The 26,271-nt window shown below is 38.0% G+C and overlaps 1 protein-coding gene across 6 annotated transcripts in view; it reads left to right on the top strand.

Annotated features, from left to right (window-relative positions):
• Positions 1-26,271, top strand: part of POSH (Plenty of SH3s) — a 196,615-nt gene that overhangs the window by 109,436 nt on the left and 60,908 nt on the right. The gene's annotated exons all lie outside the window — the stretch shown is intronic.

Here is a 26,271-nt window from a genome sequence, read left to right as displayed (position 1 = left end):
TTTGAGGCGAGGTACATCAATATTGGTGGATGTCGTCTTTATCAAGCGCAGGTGGAAAAGTGAGTTTCGATAGGTAAAAGTTAAAAGTAAATGTGGATTAGATAATGCATCTCCATTAGGCAAGTTATATATAATTAAATCTCTGCGAATATATGGAGGAAGAAGCTTCCTTTGTATAAATACTTTTAGATACACGAGCACGTGGGAAATGCAATAACTTAGGATTCATATTTTTTAAATGGAAAACATATTTATTCATACTGTAACGAATTTGGGGAAATTCCGCTTATTCTAAACCTTCTGCTAATGTTATACTCGGTAAACAGTTGAATAAATAACTTCAATATTCAATAATGCAAAATGGTCTTTATTATACTACTTTGAATGTACTTCCCAATAACCCTTATACTTCACAACCAATAGCGTGCTTAAATCAAACTGCTTAGTCATACCTCAGCTTGTGCTGCTTTTATACTCTCGGTTTCCTCGTTCACCCATTTCTCCTAAGGTCTAGTAATTTCGTGAACTTCATGCTTCATGCTGATCGTCCCGATCAGACAAATCTCTCGATCTAACCGCTGCTAGCCTCTCCAAATGAACCACCCTTCTATTTCGTGGTTTCCCAATGGTTTGTATGCGGTAGATGGTACCACTGATCCTCTTCACAACTTTGCACGGGCCTTCCCAACTGCACCAAAATTTGGATAGAACGCCTTTCCGCCGGTGAGGGTTGTATAGCAGTACCAAATCTCCCTCCCGGAAACCTGCCGAATTATTGTTCTTGTCGTACTTGTGTTTCATCCTACAACTCCTTACCCTGGCTCGTTCCCTAACACTCTGTTGTTGGGCCAATGAACTACTTCGTAGAGCTTGCGCTTGACGGATTGGCTTCGCTTAATCAGTATCCTTACGACGTTTCACAACAGAAGTGCGCCCTGGCTTGAAACCACTTTTGCATTCTTTCTGGGAAATTCTTTCGTTCGTTTTAGTGCGCCCATTAGGGTTTGTCAATGCCAGTGTTTTTCTCGCAGGTACCTTCAGTTTTGATTTGTTTCGCCCATTCGTTCCATCAATCTTTGCCCGATCTACTTTCTTTGACTTTTGTGGTCTCTGTCGAATCTCCTCCACCAGCACTCGCTTACTGCTGAACCCTTTCTCCAAACTCAAGTTAAGTAGCACATCCTTGTTCTTATAGCGCATAATCCTTCTCTCGGTTTCCTCTTTCATCCATTTCTCCTAAGGTCTAGTAATTTCGTGAACTTCATGCTTGGTTACCAGCTAGTATATACATGTATATTTGTAGTTTGTAGCCATATGCGTATGTATGCCGTGGATTTTGGGATCACAGTGAAATCTCCAGCCAATAAAATAATGGCACCTCCAAAGACTGTTTGGCTTCCTCGTAGATCTTTAAAAGTTCTATCAAGTGCTTCCAATGATTTCTTGTGTGCCATAGTACACTCGTCCCATACGACGAGCTTACATACTTTAAGACCTTTTGCCATTCCAGATGTTTTCGAAATATTACGTGTTGGTGTTTCATTTACCTGCATATTCAAAGGCTATTTTAATTCAGTATGTGCTGTGCGACCGCCTTCCAGTAATGTAGCCGCAATTCCCGAAGAAGCGAGTGCCAATGCAACGTTATTATGTGATCGAATTGTTGCTAATATCAATGAAATCAAAAAGGTCTTGCCTCTTCCCCCACGAGCATCCAAGAAAAAAAATCCACCAGTTCCATGGCTAACATGCGTTTGTGAGTAGCTCTGCCTTGTATGTATGTGTGTACATGATGATTGATTTGTTTACCTACATAGGAGTGGCTGCTTAGTATCGGCTTAGTGATGGTAGTATCGCTTAGTGATGATAATATTCGTCACAATACAAAAAATTGGGTGCTGTATAAGTGAAAAAGTTTGAGCAATTCATTCGTACCCGAGTGGAAAAGGCTTATGCATGCATATGATAGTTATATGCATGTTGTAACAATGGTCGTATGCTTTTAGAAATAAACTTTTCTGAATTTTATCTGCACGTATATAATTTAGAACTATTTGATTTTTCTTTGCTGTATTGAAAAATTTATTCGTATATACGAAAAGTATATAAAGAATCCTTTTGGATGGACAACTTGGAGCAGTAAACTTGGGATCTATCGAGAATTAATTTTTGACAAAGTTTATTTTCTCATCCATCATAGCGACATTTCCCTTTTTTATTACAAATTTTAAAAATTTTTTTACAATACCTAAGTCAACAAGGTACATGCAGTGTAGAGGGAACTGGGAAACCATTCCAAATCCGGCAATTCTAATACAGTTTTTTGATTCCTAAATTGAGGACTATAATGCCAAAGATGAAGCCTCATTTCAAATGATGTATCCGATCTAAGGATACCTATTTCTGTGGAAAACTTCATTCTATGTGCTATGAACTCACCCTCATAAGAGCATTTAGGGCACCCGTGAGTAGCATTAAACGATATTACGCCAGTAACAAAGGTCCGAGCTGGAGAATCACAAATAAAGGCGCGAACATTAAAATTTGCCAAGATCTCCATTCCATTGATAGAGACCTTGATACCATTTTCCTTTAGCATTTTAGCTTCTGAGGCAAAATCTGCAAGGAAAACATTTGTCCTCAGGTTTCGTGAAACCTGTGACACACCCTATTACAAACGGACTTACGTTGGGATAATCAACCAGCGCTCCTAGAATTGGTCATAACACTCTATTAGAACTATTAAAAAGTTGGAACCCATCGATACCTACGTCAATTAAAACCTCGGCCTGCTGCTCCAGAAACTGGAAAGTGTCTGAAACAGAATGTATTTTAATACGTAGGTAGTAAAATTCACCGTGAGGAATAACCTGAACATTCAATTTATTTCTTCTAGTTTTAAGGAACAAAGAGGCAAATCCTTTACACCACCTTTATTTAGTGTCTTTAGCAGACCGCCAAATAAATTATGGGTACCTTTGTACCCAATCGCCCAGAATCTAATTAATTCCCATAAATTAATGTCCCTACTAGAGTCAATGCACTCCGCATGTGTACCTTCCTCTAGAACAGAATCATATTCTCCACGATAAATGCACGCATCATCGTTGAACCCCGCACTATTTTCACCATCAACGATATTATGAATTAATGGACCATTTGTACTTCCACTTTTAGCTATAAAAACAGCATTCCCACTATCGCCCTCAGAAACCGCACATTCCACGCTTTGCGCGTCGAGCTATCTTTGGAAATTTTTAGCACTGGCGTCAAAGAGCATTTTTTCAAATGCCTCCTATTCATTGTCACACTTTTTACTGCACAAAAACCGCAAGAATTGATAATATTGTAACGATTTCTGGGAAATTCCGCCTATTTGCAACCTTCTGCTAACGTTCGAATCGCTAAACTGTTGAACAAATAACTCCAATATTCAATAATTCAAAATGGTCTTTATTAGAGTACTTCACAACCAATTGCGTGTTTAAATCAAACTGATTACTGACTACTCAGCTTGCTCTACTTTTATACTCTCTGTTGCCTTGTCCAAATGTCTAGACGTTTCCTCTTCTAGAATCCTGTACCTGGTTACCAGCCATACGCGCGTGTATTTGTAGTTTACAGTCTCTCGCATAGGCATGTGCGTGTGTACATGTGATCACCACTTCGGCTGATGATTACATGTGTTAATGAGTATCTCTCTGTTGCCTTGTATGTATGTATGTACATGATTAATGTGTTTATTTAGGCTTTAAGGTTTTTGTTGTTGTGCATTTAATTAGAGATGTGAATATTCGTCACAAAAAGTCTCTCTTGATTTTTCGCTTCCAAGAGTCGATTTTTTGATAATTTTGAATTCCGCTCTTTCTTACTTTCTTAGATTCATAATGTAGTCTATAAGGATTTCGTCCAATGACTTAATAATAATAATAATAATAATAATATAATTAATGGTAAAAGCAAACAAATCCCACCTCTGCATTCGTTAAATGGCGCGCTTTTTTGACTTTCTGTTCGTTCTTCTTCTTCTTTCGGTAAGAAATGTCAAAAGGAAGAGGAATAAATGAAAAATTCATGCAAGCGTGTTAGTGATGTCAAAAATTCTGTTAATGTGTTGGAGTTTCCGTCAGCTCGGTCTAGCAGGGAAGTTATTGTTCAATGATTCTTCTATAAATTCTAGGAAGCCAAAACGGGGTTAATGAATAAATACATTTAAAGAGAATTCCTAGCTTTATATACTACATATGAAGTACCAACAAGGCTTATTTAATTAACAATAAACAACTTTCGACTCCTTTTGTTACGGGTGGGAGAAGCTAATACAGATCAATACTTATAATATAAATAGGGGGCTGCGAAATTTGCATATAAATCGACTTAACCAAAAAAAAGACGATCTTCCGTAGATACTTTGTTCGTTAATCACTTGGTAGATTAGGGGTGTTTACAAATTTTATATCTAGTAGGTAGGTAGGTAGGTGAAATGGCTGCCACCCTGGTCGCCCAAGTAGCTATTTAAAGCCGTTTTGATGCCATGTAACTCGTCTAAAAACCTACGGAATGTTACGGTCAATGTATTACAACCAGCCAGATTTGTAGATAAAATTAAGAATATTCGGGATTGCTATCACAGATAACCCTCTGAGGTCTTCCAGAAACGGGGTTCCAAGAACCTTAGCCGGGCTCTAGCTAGAGCCGGGCATTTACACATAAAGTGTTCTACTGTCTCCCTGGCATTTGGATCTTTGCAGCTTCTGCAGTATTCGTTATACGGAATGCCCATCTTTTCCGCATGCGTACCTACTGCCCAATGACCGGTGCAGACTGCTATCAGTTTGCGTGTGTTAGCCCTGGATTTGTTCAGAAGACTTCTCGTCCTCTTTCCATCATAGTTTGGCCAAATGGATTTTGATATTGCCCAGGTGGTGATTTATTCCACTTTGTTTGTGCTTTCTTCAAGTAGAAGCTTTAGATATTCCCCTTTGCTACTGCTAAGGGTATGCCTATTTCGACACCGGTTATTTCCTCGTTCATCTCCGATGAGCCCCTGCTCGTCGGCCTTCTCGTTACCCTCTATCCCCCTATGACTCGGGACCCAGATAACGCGTGGTTCTAGATTGGTGGATAACTGGGATATGAGTCGCTTACAAGCCCACACTAATTTTGAATTAATGTGTGGCGAGGAAAGTGCTTTTATCGCTGCTTGGCTATCCGACAGGATGCAAACTTTACCAGCTACATTCAAGCCCGCCAGTGATTTGAAGGCTTACCAAATCGCGAGGATTTCTGCTTGAAACACGCTGCAGTGTGATGGGAGTCTGAATGATGCAGACAAATCTAGGGACTCAGAGAAGACTCCGGCCCCCACTCCCGATTCCATCTTGGAGCCGTCAGTGTAGATTTGGATGTCGTCGACTCTTATGCCCGGGTTTCTATTGCACTCATTCCTGCTTGGAATGGCGGTATTACAACCGTACTCAAACTTCAGTTTGCGAGGGTAGTAATCTGTCTCGGTACTACATGTACCAGCCGGAACTTTATTTAGGATACTACTATGCCCTGAGTATCCCCCAACACCCAGACTCCCTGAGTCCCAGTGCGGTTTGTGACGATGTACAAAGTATATACAAGTCGATCGGAAGCAGGTACAAAATGGGTCTAAAGCAGCTGTGGGGCAAGAGCGTTCGGCCCCTATGGCACCAACACACGCAGTGCGCTGGACTTTTTGCAGGCTGGTGAGATTGTAGCACTTACTTAGAGATTCCCACCAGACTATGGAACCATAGGTAAGCACCGGTCGCACCACCCTCTCGTACATCCAAAGTACGAGTCCCCATTTCTTACCAAACATTGATTTGCAGGCATAGAAGGCGATGCAGGCCTTCCGTAACCGCTCTTCGATGCATACTTTCCTATTCAACTTGCAGTCAATTGTTAGTCCCAGATACTTGGTACTCGATGACAGGGTTAGTTGCTGGCCGTTTAAGAATGGTAGTCTGAAGGCAGGTGGCTTGTACTTCCTCGTGGAGGGAAGCAGGTCCGTCTTGTCGGGATTTAACCCAAGGCCACATCCCTGTGCCCACCTGCTGAGTTTGGCCAAGGCCCTTTCCATGATTTCGCTCATTACGGAGGGGAAAGGACCAGAGACCAAGATCGCCACGTCGTCGGCATACGCCACGATCTTAACCCCCCTGCGTTAAGTTTTCCTAGGATTTAATTTATGGTGATCAACCAAAGCAGAGGTGTAAGCACCCCACCCTGTGGTGTGCCTCTGCATACATGCTTGCCAACACTAGCTCTGCTGTTATTTCGGTGTTGCGAAGCAGGGTTGAAATCCAAAGCCGTAGTGGTTCTTCAACCCCTGCCCTACCTAGGGCAGCCTCAATCGCTTCAGCTCTTACATTGTTAAACGCGCCTTCCACATCAACAAACGCAGCCAGAGTGAACTGCTTGTGATGAAGGGACTTTTCCACCGTTCGAACTACCTCATGTAGCGCGGTTTCTGTGGATTTCCCTCTCAGGTACGCGTGCTGTGCCGTGGAAAGTGGAGCCTCGCCTAGAAGCTCCCGTATATGTATATCTAGTAGCCTTTCGAACGGTTTCAGAACAAAGGACGTGAGACTTATTGGCCGAAAGTCTTTGGCTACTTCATGCACCTGAAAGGTTGGCTTTTGATCGCCAACCATTTTTGGGTATTTGATTATACTCACGCTTGTGGGTATGCTCACGCCTTGCACACAAAAACCCTTCTTTTACCTTTTTAGTTCCAAATTATTAGACTTCGTTTAGTTTTTCTGTTCACAGTTTATTTAACAAATTTCTTTCTTTCACTTTCAGTTTTACTTATCTCTATATATTGAAAAACACCCTTTGGTTTTAACTATATTTTTGATTTTTACTTAAGTTTGGGTTTAGTCACGACCGGTCACTACAAATGTCCAAAAACGAATTCGGTCGCGCTCGTTTTTCACCCACGCTCAGCGGCCATCATTTTTCATTGCTGAATGCAATTGCCCTGCTGAGTGCAATTGGCATTGCTGTTCAGCAACAGCTGACAGCGATGCCATTTGCACTCAGGGGTGTGTTTAGTGCGTAAAGGCTGGGCAACGCAGTGCGGTTATACTACCCTTCCTTCGAAAAAAGAAGAATCTGACAAGTTGATCAGATTTGTCATATTCTTCTTGTTCCTATGACTTAAATTTGTTTTGGTTGAATGAATGTATGATATTAGGGTGTTCCTCCCCTTTTTTTCATTCGTTCAATCAGAACAATTTTTTTCTTTTTACCTATGAAATTTTGTTAATGTTATAATATGAATTCAATTACTTATGTGTAAATTGTTTTCTAATTTCAATTGCATTAAATTAATGTATTATATATATTTATTACAAATTGTGCGTGCATATTAATATTTGGTTTTATTTACATGCCAATTGAAATTTTTGTTTTCGTATGTTAATATAAATTTTAATTTGATATTTCATGCTTCAATAACAGAGTATTGAAAATTTAAAATTAGTTACAAGTTAGATTGTAAATTTGTATTAAAATATTTTAGTTTACCTTATTGATTCGGTTTTTGTGAACGGTTTTTTCCTTTTGATTCATTTCATATAAAACCGTGACATTAACTCCATCAATTTTTGTGACTAAATATGGTCCTTGATAAATACTTTCGTGTTTATTTCTAGGTTCTACCGTATCGTTTATATTAATAGCTAACGACGCGCCCTCTTATCATATATATCCTTATTTTTAATTTTATGTTTGTTAATTAAATATTTTGCTATTTTATGTTTTTTTTGTAGTCTATATTTTACTTCTTTTGCATAATTTTCAACATTGTAAATTGGATCGATTTGTTCCTTTTGAACTTCATTTGGTAAGGTAACATTTCTACCGAATACTAATTCGTATGGAGTAAATCCATTATCAAAAACTGTACTAGGAGTTGTATTATGCAAAAATGTAAAATATTTCAAATAAACGTCCCATTCGGGGAAGTTATCATGTAGAAACGCTCGTAAATATTCATTAAACACCCGATGATTTCTTTCAATTGTACCTAGGGTTTCATGATGGTAAGCTGTAGAAAAATTATGTTCGATTTTTGGGAGTTTAGTTAATTCAGAGAAAATTTGATTTTTATATTCGGTTCCTAAATCGGTTTTAATTGATTTCATTATGCCATAAATGAGGATGAAGCCTTCAAAAATGGCAGTTGAAATTTTTTTTGCTGTCTTATCAGGGATTGATATTGAAACTAGGTATTTGCTTAAGTCGCACATAATGGTAACCGCGAACCTATTCCCATTATTCGACTCAGGCAAAGGTCCTATTGTATCTATAACTACGACATCGAAAGGTTTGCAGGGTGTTGGTGTAAGCACCAAATTTTCTTTGGTTTTTGGCTTGACTTTATTAAAAGGCACTTTTTGCAATTTTTGACGTATGTGGCAATATCACGAGTCATACCTTTCCAATAATATTTTGTACGTATTTTTGCGAAAAGCTTTTTATTTCCGCAGTGACCACCTGATATCGGGTCATTGTGGTAAATTTCCATTAGTTTAAGTTTTTTGTCGTTGTCCGTAACTGTTTTGACAGGTTCTATTAATAGTATTTGTAAATTTTTTTAAATTGAATTCCCTGTACTTTTAAAATTTGAAATAGAAAAATATTTAAATAACTGATCATCTTTTTGCCATTCTGCTTGCTTAATATTGTGTTTAACAGCTTCTTTTTCAAGCTTCAAAAGTAATTCATCTAATTGCATTATTTTGTTAGTACACCCAATATTAAGTAACTCGAGTTTTTTATGTTTTAAATGCGCATATATTTTTAAATTAATTTTATCATTGTCATGACATATTTGGCTTTTTATCCTGTGGATTTTCTCGGAAAAATTATATGAAAATTTGTCGAATACCTGTAATTTAATATTTTTATCGTTTATGTCCTCAGCCGATTGTTGTAGCTGTTCGTGACGTTTCGTCATAGACCTCGTCTGTACTGCTAAAATTTGATTATTGGAATTTTCAAGTTCTTGAATTGAATTTCGAGATAATGCGTCTGCACCTACGTTAGATTTTCCTTTAATATATTCTATGGTAAAATTATATTCGGACAATTCCAAACGGATTCTGGAAAGTTTCGACGACGGATCTTTCATATTAAATAGGCAAACTCGTGGACGATGATCTGATTTAACTTTAAAGTGAGTGCCATATATATATGCAAGAAAATTGCTTTATTCCAAAATATATTGCCGAAAGTTCTAATTCTATTATTGCTTTATTTTGTTCCGATTTGCTAAAGGCTTTTGAAGCAAAACAAATCGGCAAGTCGTTACCATTATGATTTTGACTCAGTATCGCACCACAACCCAACTTTGAAGCATCTACCGTAATTAAAAATTCTTTGGTGAAATCTGGATATTTTAATAGTTTTGGAGAAATCAGACTTTTTCTTAGTTTATCGAAAGCTAACCCTCATGCCGTATCCCAATTAAATTCGCCCTTTTTTCTACTCAAACGATACCATGGAGCTGCTAAAGAAGCGAAATTTGGAATAAATCTCCTATAGTAATTTGCAAATGACACGAATCTTCGGACAGCGTCTTTATCGCGTGGCTTAGGATACCTTTTAATTGCTTCGATTTTTGAATCGTCTGGTAGCAACCCATTTGCTGAGCATTTATGCCCTAAGAAAGTTACTTCAGGTCGAAGAAAATTACATTTTTTTGGGTTACACGCAAGTTGAAGTTCCTACAGGTCTCGAAAACTTTTTTTAGATTATTGAGGTGATGTGCTTCGCTACATCCAATTACTATTATATCGTCTACATACATAAAGGCTTGCTGGGGCGAAATACCGGAAAATGCAATGGACATCATTCTTGAAAATGAGTTTGGAGCCACGTTTAAACCAAATGGTAACACCTTCCATCGAAAAGCTCCGCGGTCAGTACTAAAAGATGTTATGTCTCTTGAATCTTTGTGAAGTGGAATTTGGTGAAAGCCCGAAAAAATATCTAAAGTAGAAAAGAATTTCGCACGGCCAAGGTTATCCAGAATATCGTCTACACGTGCCAAAGGAAATTTATCGGCAGTAAACTTTTTATTTACAGCCCTAAAGTCAACGCACATTCTGTACGATTTTTGGCCATTTAGGCCTTTTTTTGGTACCAAAATCAAGGGACTGTTATAATTCGAACAACTATTTTCGATCAGATCGTTTTCCAATAATTTATTAACCTATTTATTTATTTCTTCGCGCTGAGAGTACGGTAGGCGGTAATTTTTAATGTATACTGGCGTCGTATCGTTTAGTCTTAGTTTTTGTGCATAAAAATGGTTTATTGTCATTTTATCATTGTCTAGCGCAAAAATATCGGAATATTGTAAACATAAGTTAATAAGCTTATTTCAGCATAATTAGGTATTTATTTTTCTAAAATGCTTTTAAGTTCTTTGATACGACTATCTTGTTTTACTGGGTTATTTATTTTATAAACGTGATAATTAGAAAGTTTTTCTGTTTGAATGTTGCAGTTATTTACGTATTTTACGCTATTTGTGGTGTTTATTACTTTAATGATCGGATTACTAGTATCAACTATACATTTCGCTGTGAAAACACCGTCAGAAATCTCTTGAGAATCCACGAAAAGTGGTTCTGAGTCTTTTCCCAAGGCGAAAATTCTATAAACTTCGCAACGAGGTATAACAAATGTATCGCTTTCCATTCCGTGAAGGATGGGAAGTGCGATCTTTTCATTGCCTATCCAGAAGGAAATGAAATTTGTTGCATAGCTGATATCGCATTTATTTGATTTTAGGAAATCCTTACCAAGTATTCCATCTGATGGAATGTTGAAATCATTGTCTACCACGTGCAACGTATGTTTGATATAAAAATTTGAAAAGTGTAAGTTAGTTGTAAAAGTACCTAATGTAGAAACTGTATCTGTAGTTACTCCAGTAATATTAATTGTATCATTGTTATTAATTGACAAATTTTTATTAAGAGAAGAAATTTTAATTAACGAAATGTCGGCTTGCGTGTCGACTAAAAATGTACAAAATTTGTTAGAGCCAGTAATATTTATTTGTATAAAATCGGAATAATTTAAGACAATAAACGTTTTTAGAAGAAAAACTGTGAGCTGAATCAGTTAGTAATTTGTCTCGTCCTCCATTAGTATTCGCTCCTGAGGGGCTTCCCTGTTTAAAGTCCGGACACTTGCATTTCTACCTCTATTATTGGAAGTGTTAGAACCGTTATTATTGCTAGTACGACTATTGCTGCTGTTATTATTATTAGACTGATGCCGATTTCCGCCGGAACGGAAATTTTGCATTTGATTGCCGCGATTGAAGTTGTTGCCATAGTTACTATTACTAAAAGAGGGTCTATTTGGTCTATAATTGTTAAAGTTACGACTTTGATTTTGGAAGTTTCGACCTCGGTTATTACTTTGAAAATTTCTGAAATTGTTATTGTTCCGCGCCCTAAATGCTAAAACTTTGCGTTCTTTTATTTCATTTGATTGCTCTACAATCAGTTTAGCTACTACGTCCTTGGAATCAGAAAAATTGGTTGAAGCGAGGATTGATTTGACTAAACTGGTTTTTGCGTTCAATCGGCAAACGTTAACTGTTTGCTCGATGGCCATTTCATAGGCTTTGGCCTGAGTAATCCCTTCGATAATTAGCGAACGCTCTAAAGAATCGAAATCGGTGTAATTATTATTATTAACTTGCAAAGCTGCAATTTTTCCGGCCACAACTTTGGAGTTATCGGGTTTTATACGGTTACGTAGTGCTATTTTTATATCATTAACTGAAAGTATTTGAGTTGGTATCGCTTCTCGAGCTATACCATCGAGTTTGGATTTAATATGTATATGAAATACAAGTGCCAGTTAAATTTTCGTCGACAAATTTTTCGATTAACTCAATTTTATTAATGAAAGATTCAAGACCCAGGGGCTCACCGCTATAATTTTCACGCATAATACCAGCATACATGCTGATAAACGATCTTTTTTCCTCAGGAGTTGCCATATTTGTATCGGAATTAGGAGGATTTCAAATATGTGTTTCGGGCAATTCCTCAAATCCGTGAAATTCTCCGGACAAAGAAAGTCTAACAATAAGGTTTTTGATTGTACTGGGCGGATATGTGGTTGAGCCTTCGGAAACTGGGCTTTTAAAATCAAGATTTTCTGAATCGGAACTTTCGGAATTAAAATTTTTGGAATTGGAATCTGAATTTTCGGAATCTGAGTCTTGCTCTGAAAATCTGGGAACTACTTTCCTGTTTCTAAGAAACATATGTAGTAGGAAGCAAAGAAGAAATATTTAAACTGATTAAAGTCGAATTTTTTTTTTTTTTATAAAGTCGAATTTATAGAACCACCGTTTACGCAAAAAAAATCTCTTTGGTTAATTACGTAACCACCGCTTTAAATAAAAATTGTAATCATGTTATTTTTTTGTATTGTTTTTGATGAAGCCCACTGTAGGGCAGAGTGGGACTAAAACTAGAAAACTTTTAAAAATGTATTTAATTTCAGCAACTGTTATACAAGCCAGAAACCAATAAAGCAATTAATGATGATTAAAAAAATTTCTGTTTTTGTCCGGCCCTGTCCCACAGTGCCTACCTTTACACATCTTGTACATGTATATATGTATGTATATTTCGGGAAATTGTATGTTTGTTTAAAGTAATTGAATAAGTATGGTGATAATTACGATAATTGTTAAAAATTGGAAATATAATATGAAATGTATTAATATGAAATAAATTTTTGATAGAAAATATAATGAATATTCAATGGAAATTGACAAAAATGTAAGTGGTACAGTCTTCAAAGTATTTATTTGAATTTTTAGTGTTTTTGTTGTTTCTATTTTCACAATTATATTATTTCTGCTGCCTTTTAGTTCGTTGTTTTATATTATTGCAGTTTACATGATCCTATTATTTCTGTATTCTATTAAGTCTTTTTATTATATTTTTCCGTTAAGTGCTTTTATTTCTTCTAATTTTTCTGCACTAGCCACTGCCACAAACACCGCCATGAATTACCAAATTTTTGTAGATTTGTGTTAATTTCGATATTGTTTTGTAGATTTTTAGATCTTTGTAATTTTTTTTTTTTTAATTTTATAATTTTTTAAATTTTTGTATTTTTTTGTAATTTTTATAGTTTTTTTAAAGAACATTCTTTTGTGTAGTTTTTAGTATTTAAAGATTTTTTTTTGTAGAATTTTTGAATTTTTATATATTTTTTTTTTTTTGTAATGGTTTTTGGATTTTGTAATTTTTTTTTTTGTAGATTTTTAAATGGTATAAAATATTTTTTTTGTAGATTTAAAAATTTTTTTTTGTAAATTAAATTTTAATTCTTTAGGAAAACAAATTTTATTTGTTTAATTCATTTTTACTATTTTAAATTTTTAAGATTTTAAGTTTTTTTTTTCTTTTTGATTTTTAGTTTTTAAGAGGCCTGCCTTTTCGCCACTATGGCCGCCATTGCAAGGCCTGGCGTCACGGTCGCCATGAAAGGTTGGCTTTTGATCGCCAACCATTTTTGGGTATTTGATTATACTCACGCCTTGCACACATAATCCCTTCTTTTACCTTTTTAGTTCCAAATTATTAGACTTCGTTTAGTTTTTCTGTTCACAGTTTATTTAACAAATTTCTTTTTTTCACTTTCAGTTTTACTTATCTCTGATCATAATTATTCACTAGAATGTTCTTAGTTTCTTAAATTATTTTTTGTTCACAACTTGTCTTTAGTTTTATTTAAATATATATGTATATATTGAAAAACACCCTTTGGTTTAACTATATTTTTGATTTTTACTTTAGTTTGGGTTTAGTCACTACAAATGTTCAAAAACGAATTCGGTCGCGCTCGTTTTTCACCCACGCTCAGCGGCCATCATTTTTCATTGCTGAATGCAATTGCCCTGCTGAGTGCAATTGGCATTGCTGTTCAGCAACAGCTGACAGCGATGCCATTTGCACTCAGAGGTGTGTTTAGTGCGTAAAGGCTGGGTAACGCAGTGCGGTTATACCCCCTTCTGCCGGCCTTAGGGATGAAAACCACCCTTGTTTTCGTCCACGAGACCGGAATGTGGTTGAGACGAATGCATGCCTCGAAGATCTCCTTTAGTTCCTTAACCAAGTCTTCTGCAGCATAATAGGTAGAATACCATCCACGCCCGGTGATTTATATGGAGAGAAGCTATCTATTGCCCACGCAATTTTCTTTCCCGGTAAAAGGTTGTTTATGAGGCCAACAGGTACTTCCTTATGTGCCGTCTTTGTATTGCGTACTCCCTTCCCCGATCCATCGGGGAAGTGAGCATCTACAAGGATGTTTAGTAGTCCGGGTCGATTTGTGGGGTGGCAAAAAATCGCCCATGGCTCTGTGAAAATCAAATTCTAGGGATCAAAGTAAGAAACTTTGCCGAAGGAACCATACCTCTAAAACGAATTCTGATGTCACCCAATTTGGGTCGAACATTTGGGTAGGGGCAAATTTTGAAAAATCCCACTTTGACCAATTTAGAGTGCTCCAATCGAGTCCAAATGTATGACCGACCCCCACTAACTTTGGAGGCCCGACCCACCGATGCCAGTGGCACACCCCCTGGAACCCCCTGGGGGTTCACCATACAAACATTTCAAAAAATCGCCGGTTTTGCACTTTACATGAAAAAATCAGCGAAATGCCTATGTTTTTTCTTTTTGGAGTTTATTTTTCTCTTTAGAAATTTATTTAGTCAGAACATATGTAAATGAAAAAATGAATTTAACTTAGTAATAGAAAAGAAATTAAAAAAAATTATTAGAAATTTGCGTTTTTACAACCCTTTTAAAACCAAGGCATCACTGTGATGCATTTGCATGTCGTAAACATAGTTGTGGGTTTTTTATTCAACCGTTTTAAAAAATGAAGGTATCACTGTGACACAATTGCAAATCGTAAAATTGCTTGTGTTGTTTTTTTTAAGCCACCACAAGGCACAGCAGGTAGAATTGAAATTACCATTTCATTCTTCCATATAACGCAACAGTTTTTGTGAATGCATTAAGTCGTTGTGAAGAACTCAAAGTGTGAAGTGCTAATTTCAGATAAAAAAATATTTTAAAAAAAATAATAAGTGAAGTGACCATTCCAAATCAAAAAGTTTACAATGAATCCACCATCCTCTACACCGCAAGATGAAGCAAATACATCAACAACTATCGAAAACCCAATGAGTCATATACTCAAGCAGTAACATCATGCTTGGTGTGTCTACTGATTTAACTGATCTTAATTTACCAACCCATCTGGATATCTTGAGATATTATTTTTACTTAAGCGAACGTGCTAAAACAGAACAAAAAAGTTTTCCCATAAATCATTCACTATTCAAGTACAAGATAAGTTGATTGGAATTTGGGAAAAACTTGGTATGGAAATAATGCTGAAAAAAAGTGTATTTAATAAATTGAATAAATTGCTTGACAAGTATCAAGAGCAAACCAAGAGAAGAAACAACACCCAACAATTTACAGAGTATGTAAAATCTCTGGAAACAATTTTCTACATTGGAACATGTAAATGCGATTTGAAGGCAGCTCCATGTACCTCTCTGAAGTTGGCAAGACAACTTTTACGTGGAAAAAAATTACCTATTGGGAAAATTGCCGTGAATTTACCGTAATTTATCCGTGAAACAAAAAAATTTGCCGTGGCCATATTTTAGAAAATACAGGGTGGCACGCCAACTTCACGTGAAGTTAGCATGCCACCCTCAGAAAACCACATTAGAGACCAGCTAGGAAAATAATTCTTGCACACGAATTTGCCGTAGATAAGTGGCATATTATATAATTTCGAAAACAAAAAATTTAACTTTTTTTATGGTGCACAGCCAACTTCACGTGAAGTTAGCGTGCCACCCTCAGAAAACCACCTTAGAGGCCAGATAGGAAAATAATTCTTGCACACGAATTTGCCGTAAATTTGCCGTAGATAAGTGGCATATTATATAATTTCGAAAAAAAAGTTTAGCTTTTTTTTATGGTGCACCGCCAACTTCACGTGAAGTTAGTGTGCCACTTTTCGAAAACCACCTTAGACACCAGTTAGGAAAATAATTCTTGCACGTGAATTTGCCGTAGATGAGTGGCATATTTTATAAATTCGAAAAAAAAATTTCGAATTTTTTTTATGGTGCACCGCCAACTTCACGTAAAGTTAGCGTGCCATCCTCAGAAAACCACCTTAGAGGCCAGCTAGAAAAATAATTCTTGCACACGAATTTTCCGTAAATTTGCCTTAGATAAGTGGCATATTATATAATTTCGAAAACAAAAAATTTAACATTTTTTTTGTGGTGCACAGCCAACTTCACATGAAGTTAGCGTGCCACCCTCAGAAAACCACCTTAGAGGCCAGATAGGAAAATAATTCTTGCACACGAATTTGCCGTAGATAAGTGGCATATTATATAATTTCGAAAACAAAAAATTTAACTTTTTTTATGGTGCACAGCCAACTTCACGTGAAGTTAGCGTGCCACCCTCAGAAAACCACCTTAGAGGCCAGATAGGAAAATAATTCTTGCACACGAATTTGCCGTAAATTTGCCGTAGATAAGTGGCATATTATATAATTTCGAAAAAAAAGTTTAACTTTTTTTTATGGTGCACCGCCAACTTCACGTGAAGTTAGTGTGCCACTTTTCGAAAACCACCTTAGACACCAGTTAGGAAAATAATTCTTGCACGTGAATTTGCCGTAAATTTGCCGTAGATGAGTGGCATATTTTATAAATTCGAAAAAAAAATTTCGAATTTTTTTTATGGTGCACCGCCAACTTCACGTAAAGTTAGCGTGCCATCCTCAGAAAACCACCTTAGAGGCCAGCTAGAAAAATAATTCTTGCACACGAATTTTCCGTAAATTTTCCGTAGATAAGTGGCATATTTTATAACTTCGAAAAAAAAATTTTCAAATTTATTTATGGTGTACCGCCAACTTCACGTGAAGTTAGCGTGCCACCCTCAGAAAACCCCTTAGAGGCCAGCTAGGAAAATAATTCTTGCACACGAATTTGCCATAAATTTGCCGTAGATAAGTGGCATATTTTATAAATTCGAAAAAGAAAATTAAATTTTTTTTATGTTGAACCGCCAACATCACGTGAAGTTAGCGTGCCACTTTTCGAAAACCATCTTAGAAGCCAGCTAGAAAAATAATTCTTGCACACGAATTTGCCGTAAATTTGCCGTAGATAAGTGGCATATTTTATAAATTCGAAAAAAAAAATTTCAAATTTTTTTTATGGTGCACCGCCATTTTCATGTGAAGTTAGCATGCCACCCTCAGAAAACCACCTTAGAGGCCAGCTAAGAAAATTATTCTTGCACACGAATTTGCCGTAAATTTGCCGTAGATAAGTGGCATATTTTATAAATTCGAAAAACAAAAATTCGAATTTTTTTTATGGTGCACCGCCAACTTCACGTGAAGTTAGCATGCCACCCTCAGAAAACCACCTTAGAGGCCAGCTAGGAAAATAATTCTTGCACACGAATTTGCCGTAAATTTGCCGTAGATAAGTGGCATATTTTATAAATTCGAAAAAAATTTTCGAATTTTTTTTATGGTGCCCGCCAACTTCACGTGAAGTTAGCGTGCCACCCTGAATTTTCTTTTTCGAATTTATAAAATATGCCACTTATCTGCGGCAAATTTACGGCAAATTCGTGTACAAGAATTATTTTCCTAGCTGGCCTCTAAGGTGGTTTTCTGAGGGTGGCATGCTAACTTCACATGAAGTTGGCGGTGCACCATTAAAAAAAATCGCAATTTTTTTTTTCGAATTTATAAAATATGCCACTCATCTACGGCAAATTTACGGCAAATTCACGTGCAAGAATTATTTTCATAAATGGTGTCTAAGGTGGTTTTCGAAAAGTGGCACGCTAACTTCACGTGAAGTTGGCGTGCCACCCTGTATTTTCTAAAACATGGCCGCGGCAAATTTTTTTGTTTCACGGATAATTCACGGCAAATTCACGTGCAAGAATTATTTTCCTAACTGGTGTCTGAGGTGGTTTTCGAAAAGCGGCACGCTAACTTCACATGAAGTTGGCGGTGCACCATAAAAAAAGTTAAATTTAAATTTTTTCGAAATTATATAATATGCCACTTATCTACGGCAAATTTACGGCAAATTCGTGTGCAAGAATTATTTTCCTAGCTGGTCTCTAAGGTGGTTTTCTGAGGGTGGCACGCTAACTTCACGTGAAGTTGGCGTGCCACCCTGTATTTTCTAAAATATGGCCACGGCAAATTTTTTTGTTTCACGGATAAATTACGGCAAATTCACGGCAATTTTCCCAAAGAGTAATTTTTTTCCACGTAAAAGTTGTCTTGCCAACTTCAGAGAGGTGCTCCATGTGCATGCGGCTGGGTTCCCGAACGCCTCAAAGAGTTCATGCACGATCAACATAATCAGAGAAGACTAACAATGGATGCATTTATGATGGAAACTGAAGAGCAAGGAGCAACGTCTATGTCATCAATGCCAACATACCAAGATCCCGATGATTCAACATACGCACCGCCACCGGTTCAAGAAGATATGGATAGAAGCACAAGTTCACAATACACAGAGAGATACGATTGTTTTATCTTTGCCTTGGTATGTGACAGATTTGGTGTGCCTGACAGAGTAGCATCAGCATTGGGAACCGCTCTTTTGCAAGATTTTAAAATTAAAGATAAGCATGGGAAACCTTTCATCGTGGATAAATCGAAAGTTCGCAGAGAAAAAGAGAAAGAAGTGCTTCGCAAACGGTTAGATGATACCAATTTGTTAGCGTTTTCATTCGATGGCAGAAAAGATGATACTTTAACGATAGATAAAATTGATGAGAAGTATCATACTAGGATGGTAAAAGAACCTCATCTTGTTATTTTGAGAGAACCCAATTCTGAATTGATTGGTTACGTAAGACTGGAACATGAAACCGCTGAATACAAAACAACCAAATTAAATGGTTTTTTCAACGATAAAAATATATCACTGGATGCATTAATTGGAATATGCACTGACGGTGAGCCAACAAACACTGGCCCACACGGTGGAATTATACGACGATTCGAATTGCTGTTAAAAAGACCATTGCATTGGTTCTTTTGCCTTCTACAATTCAACGAACCTCCGTTTCGGCATTTGTTTGAAGCTTTGGATAAATCAACCAGCACTGGACCAAGATCGGCAACCGGAAAACTGAGCCGTCAAATCGAAACTTGTGAAACTCTTCTGGTAAGTTATTGCTACACTCATTTATTATAATTGTCAACCATTTTTAATTATTTTATTATTATATATTTTCAGGTGGTGGACGGCTTCCAGAAAATTTAGTTGCAAAATATGCCCCCTGCTCCAAAAAAAATTGAATTTTCCACCGATTCGAAGTACTTATACGACATGGCCCATGCAATTTCTAGCGGCGTGGTTCCGGTGGATCTGGCTAACATCAAACCAGGGAAAATTGTACATTCTCGGTGGCTCACCAAGGCCGCTAGATTATTGCGATTATATGTGACAACGGAAAATCCAGATGCAAATTTAAGAATTCTGGTTGAATTTATAATTAAATGTCATGTGCCAATGTACTTCAATATCAAGTATTACAGCTCTGTCGTGTACGGCAGTGCATTATTTTTCAAGTTCATTGGTTGGTCACGATTTCTAGAACCTCGTTTACGCAAAATTGTCAATCAAGTAATTAAAAATAATTCATATTATGCGCCTTCGGAAAATATCTTGTTATCAATGTTGTTTGATGATAGCAAAGAAAAGCGCGACTGTGCCATCAAGAAAATTCTACGCTATCGAACCGATGTTGACGAGCCAATGGAACTTAGAGTTTATAAAAAACCAGATATAAACTTCAATTGCACAAGTTATACGGAAATGATCAATTTGAATGATATAAATATCGTATTTGAACCACCATTCACGCGAAGCATTCCGTACGATACATGGAAAGAATATTTAAATCAAGATGATCCACCGTTTAATGATCCTAAAATTCCATCACACATACAAGGAACGGAACGACATGTTCAATTGCTAGCTAGCGTTTCCAAACGGGTTATACCGGAAAATGTAGAGGCTGTTATGGCGACGACGTTAGAGAGCCGTGCGAAATTGCCCAGACTTGAAAGTAAAAAAGACTTCAAACAATAATTTTTTTAGTTTCTTTTCTATAACTCACTTAAATTAATTTTTTCATTTACATATGTTCTGACTAAATAAATTTCTTAAGAGAAAAAATAGATATTATTATAAATAAATAATAAATATTATGCGCCTTCGGAAAATATCTTGTTATCAATGTTGTTTGATGATAGCAAAGAAAAGCGCGACTGTGCCATCAAGAAAATTCTACGCTATCGAACCGATGTTGACGAGCCAATGGAACTTAGAGTTTATAAAAAACCAGATATAAACTTCAATTGCACAAGTTATACGGAAATGATCAATTTGAATGATATAAATATCGTATTTGAACCACCATTCACGCGAAGCATTCCGTACGATACATGGAAAGAATATTTAAATCAAGATGATCCACCGTTTAATGATCCTAAAATTCCATCACACATACAAGGAACGGAACGACATGTTCAATTGCTAGCTAGCGTTTCCAAACGGGTTATACCGGAAAATGTAGAGGCTGTTATGGCGACGACGTTAGAGAGCCGTGCGAAATTGCCCAGACTTGAAAGTAAAAAAGACTTCAAACAATAATTTTTTTAGTTTCTTTTCTATAACTCACTTAAATTAATTTTTTCATTTACATATGTTCTGACTAAATAAATTTCTTAAGAGAAAAAATAGATATTATTATAAATAAATAATAAATATTATTATAAATAAATAAAAATAAAGAAAAAACATAGCCATTTAGCCGATTTTTTCATGTAAAGTGCAAAACCAGCGATTTTTTGAAATGTTTGTATGGTGAACCCCCAGGGGGTGTGCCACTGGCATCGGTGGGTCGGGCCTCCAAAGTTAGTGGGGGTCGGTCATACATTTGGACTCGATTGGAGCACTCTAAATGGGTCAAAGTGGGATTTTTCAAAATTTGCCCCTACCCAAAAGTTCGACCCAAATTGGGGGACATCAGAATTCGTTTTAGAGGTATGGTTCCTTCGGCAAAGTTTCTTATTCCCTAGAATACGATTTTCACAGAGCAATGAGCGATTTTTAAATCGACCCGCCCTAATGTTTAGAGTCTCAGCCGCCGATCCTGCCCATGTTCCATCGGCGCGCTTGACAAATGTCTTGTTTGAATGACTCTTGGCAAGAATCTTTCCCAGCCTGGCTGAGTCCTTCGTGGACTCAATCGACTCGCAGTGTTCTCGCCAGGAGCTAGATTTTGCTGTCCATATGGCTTTCTTATACTCCCTCAGAGCCGTCATGTACTCCTGGAAAACGTTCCTGAAGTGACAGTCGTTGAAGACCCTCCTCAGCTTTTACCTCAGGTCGCTGAGATTTTTGTCCCACCACGGTGGTAAGGTCTTTTGCTCCTCGAAATTGGACAGGCAACTTTAAAGGCCACCTGAAAACTTTTCTCCAGAGAGCGAACTCGGTCGTCAAGACTGTCTGTAGATTGTATAGGCGTCCTTCTATGGAGTCTATCGGTGACTATCTTGTCAAATAGGCTCCAGGACGTCCGCTTAGGGTCTCTGTGCGGCTGAATTATTTCTTTTTCCCAGTCTATGTTGAAAAGGATCAACCGGTGATCCGACAGGGAAAGTTTTTTCGACACCTCTCAGTTTCTTACCGTAAGCTCCCGGGAGTCAGATGTTAATGTTATATCAAGGACTTCCTCCCACCCCGGGTAGTTCGCCGTACTCGGAAAACTAAAGGTGGGAGAGCTGCCTTTGTTACATACGTAGAGGTTGTTAGCTAATATAAATTCAAACAGAGACTCACCCCGTTCGTTTATTCGCTGCTCCCCCAAACCGCGTGCCTTGCGTTGGCGTCGCAACCCATCACGACCGTCACCTTCTTGGTTGTTTGTGCTATCATTTGCGCGACCTACTCTAGAGGAGCGGGTCGATCGTGGGCCATATAAGCCGAGGCGACCGTCATGCTTCGGCCGCTTCTCGACTCGACCTTGACCACAGCAACGTCGTAACTACTGAAATTAGGTAAAAAGAAAGCATTAATAGTACCTCCTTGAGGAGGACCAGCAGGTTATCCGAGGCGACTTTTGAGTGCTGCACGTTAATTTGAGCCACCCTGAGCATTGGGTTGAGACTCGCCTGCTCGCCTTCCGAGGATTGACGACCCATCCTCACTCAGCTCCGCCAGGTTGAGCTCCCCCAGGAGTTTGTTGGCGTCGCCAGAAGATCGTCTTCAGAGAGCGTTCCCAGAACGCTCCCTCCCCCCCCCCCCCCCCCCCCCCCCCTCCGTTTTATTATTTGCATTTACATTGGGCATACAGTTCCCACGACTTTGCATGGAATGAACGCTCCCTTTCTCCCCCTCCTTTTTATTATTTGTATTTACATTGGGCATACAGTTCCCGCGACTTTGCATGGAATGGTTAGTCAGCCCCCGGCAGAGCCAGCATACCGGGGGTAAGGCACTTATACAACCGACCTTGCCCGGGCGTCGGAGGGGGCCGTTCGCGATCAGCTTTTCAATATACACCCGCTGACCACACAGCCATCGGCACGGGTACCTCAACACCTTAGCGTGGGTGTTGTTGGTGCGGCAATCCTCACATCTCCTGCAGCGACAAGTGATGCGTTCGTCTGAACACGCCATCGACGCTGTAGGACATATGGCGCTTTCCTCTTAGTTCGTCTCGTGTTGGGACCCCTCCGCAGAGGAGATTCCAACACGATACTTAAGCCCCTTCTCCACGTCAAGGCGACCAACATTGAAGGGGAATTTTATATATATCTGCACTTGTTAATTTTATATGAAACAAGTAAGGAAGTGTAAGTTCGGGTGAAACCGAACATTACATACACAGCTGTACACTTGAAATGCCGTTGTTGTTTGTTTTGTCTGCTTAATAGTGTTACAAGGCTGCGCAATAATACATATACATATGGTTCTATTCTGAACTAATTTTTCTTCGAGCTATGGCTCCCGAAACATAGAAAATTGCTTAGTCATAAAAGGGGCGGTGCCACGCCCATTTTTTTTAATTTGAAGTTTTCCTATTTATTGTTATAAATCCACTTGGGAAATGAAATAACATTGATATAAAGCTCTTTTTTGCAAAGATATAGCTTATTTTATTCGGCCACGACCCTTTTAAAAATCTTTTATATAAAAGTGGGCGTGGTCCTTAATCGATTTCGTTAAATTTCAAAGCATTCCTTATAGCAAAGGCAACCTCCCTGCCGAATTTTGTTACGATAGGTTTAACGATTTTTGATTTATGATTAATAATATTTGTGAAATTGATTTTATCACAAATGGGCGGTGCCACGCCCATTTTAAAAAAAATTTTCAAATTTTTATCAAGAGTCTCAATATCAGTCCACACGTCAAATTTCAACATTCTAGGTGTATTAATTACTAAATCAGGTTTTTTGTGTTTTCAAAAATGTTATATATATAAAAAGTGGGCGTCGTTATCATCCGATTTCGCTCATTTTCAATACCAATCTATTCTGGGTCCAGATAAGCTCGCGTACCAAATTTGGTGAAGATATCTCAATATTTACTCAAGTTATCGTGTTAACGGACAGACGGACGGACGGACGGACATAGCTCAATCAAATTTTTTTTTCGATACTGATGATTTTGATATATGGAAGTCTATATCTATCTCGATTCCTTTATACCTGTACAACCAACCGCTATCCAATCAAAGTTATAATACCCTGTGTACAAGTACAGCTGGGTATAAAAAATTCCCGCTCCAAAGTTACTTTTCTCATACAACAAAAATCCTCAAACTATTGTAGCGAATTTTATGAAATTCTCGATAATTCTGGGCTCGATTCGTAACATACGATCACTGATCGGCAACCATACGAAAGAAAATTACTTGAAACGTCAAACGTATAAGCAAAAGGGGAATATAACATACGATAGCAAACGGACCGTAATTTATTTTCAATTCACAATTAATTTTAGGTTGGGTTGTATTGTGGCGAATATTAGCATCACTATGCTGTTAGTAAATAATCGCAACAACAAAACACAGGAAGCGGCAACACTTATGTACAAGGCAACGAAGAGATATCTCACACACACACATGTAGTCATCAGCCGAAGTAGTTACTCACACATACACACGCATATGGCTATAAGAAAAGCTTAAACTACCAATATACATGTATATAGCTGGTAACCAAGCATGAGATAAAATTGTTCTCGAACTGTTCGCGTAATGACTAAACCTTAGGAGAAATGGGTAAACGAGAAAACCTAGAGTATAAAAGTAGCGCAAGCTGAGGAATGACTAATCGTTTGATTTAAATACGCTATAAGTTGTGAAGAGTAGTATAATTGTGAAGTACTCCCAAAATAATATAAATAAAGACCAGTTTGCAATACTGAATAGTGGAGTTATTTATTCGACAATTTAGCGATTCGAACGTTAGCAGAACGTGCATAATAACCAGGATTTCCCAAAATTTGTTACAATTGGTGTCAGAAGAGGATTTGTTGAATAAATTCCAGAGTTGCAGAGCACAACAAAGATATGGTCAAGTTGAGTGAATTGAACATCCAGCAACTGAAAAAGGAGTTGGAAGCCCGTGGATTGAATACTACTGGCAATAAATCCGAGCTACAAACACGACTAAGCGAAGCTATAGAGTCAGAAGGAATCAATGTTGAAGAGTATGTCTTTCATCCTGATAGCGACGAGACACCATCAAAAATGGAAGAAAAAACGAAACACCGCAGGCAGTGACGAACACAGACTTGAACATGATACTGGCTGCAATATCTGCACAAACATCGACAGTGGCATCCCAACTGGAATCGCAGGAGACACGTGTAACATCTCAACTGGAAGAGCAGTAGACATATATGACATCCCAACTGGAATAGTAGAAGACATATGTGGCATTCCAACTGGAATCACAGGAGACACGTGTAACATCCAAGATGGAAACACAGTTAGAAGAACAGAAGACATATATGGCTGAGCAGTTGAAAGCACAAGAGGCTCGCTGCTGTCAGAACAGGGATCAAGGGTATCATCAAATCTGAAAACGCGGGATGGACAAATCGCTGAATTTCAGGCAGAAGTCGATGATTTGAAAGGTCGTATGGCGCAGTTACAACGAAATCGCCCAGCTGTTCCAGGGAGCAATACGAAGGTAAAAACTCTTTCTTTTGACGGTTCTGTTCCTTTCCAGGCCTTTAAGCTACAGTTTGAGAAGACTGCAACAGTGAATAACTGGAATGCTGAAGATAAAGTTGCTGCACTCTTCGAGTGACGTTGTCGAGAGACGTTACGGAAGCGAGCATAGGAAACAGATTTACCAAATTGAGTTGCAAAACCGCTACCAAAAACCTAGACTTCGCAGGAGTTTGCGTCGGATATCGAGAGGCTGGCCCATCTAGCAAATACGGTCGCACCCGTGGAATACACCGAGAGGGTAAAAATCCAGAGAATTATAAATGGCATACGGGACGTGGAAACGAAGCGAGCTACATACGCAAACCCAAAGCCAACATTTGCTGAAACGGTATCCGATGCATTGACTGAGAAAACTGTCTCACTATTTAGTAAAACAGCATACAAAGCTCATCGTGTGGAAGTATAAAGGCCAGACTGGGTGAACATAATATTGGAGGCACTGAAAGGATCGCAAAAGCGGCGTGAAAGGTTTATCAAATGCTTCAAATGCGGGAAGCCAGGTCACATTGCAAGAGCATGGGTTGTATTAAGTGCGAAGCTGGAGGAGATGAGCTAAAGCGAGCCAGATGCAAGGAGCAAGAACTTGCTCCAGCTATTGAATGTCCTGTGATATCTGTATCACAAATCGGAAGGAAATGGAGCAGTCTTACCGTCAGAGGAAATGTGGATGGCAAGGAGCGTGTACTGACTGTAGATACGGGCGCATCTCATTCCTTAATCCGGTCTGATTTGGTAAACAGGAGAGTAAAGCCATTACATGGAGCAAGATTGCGTACGGTCACTGGCGAGTGTAACCAAGTCCAGGGAGAAGTGGTATTGGAAG

This window comes from Eurosta solidaginis, chromosome 3 (genome assembly GCF_040869045.1).
Source record: "Eurosta solidaginis isolate ZX-2024a chromosome 3, ASM4086904v1, whole genome shotgun sequence".
Classification (NCBI taxonomy): domain Eukaryota; kingdom Metazoa; phylum Arthropoda; class Insecta; order Diptera; family Tephritidae; genus Eurosta; species Eurosta solidaginis.
This window is presented reverse-complemented; position numbering and strand designations above follow the sequence as displayed.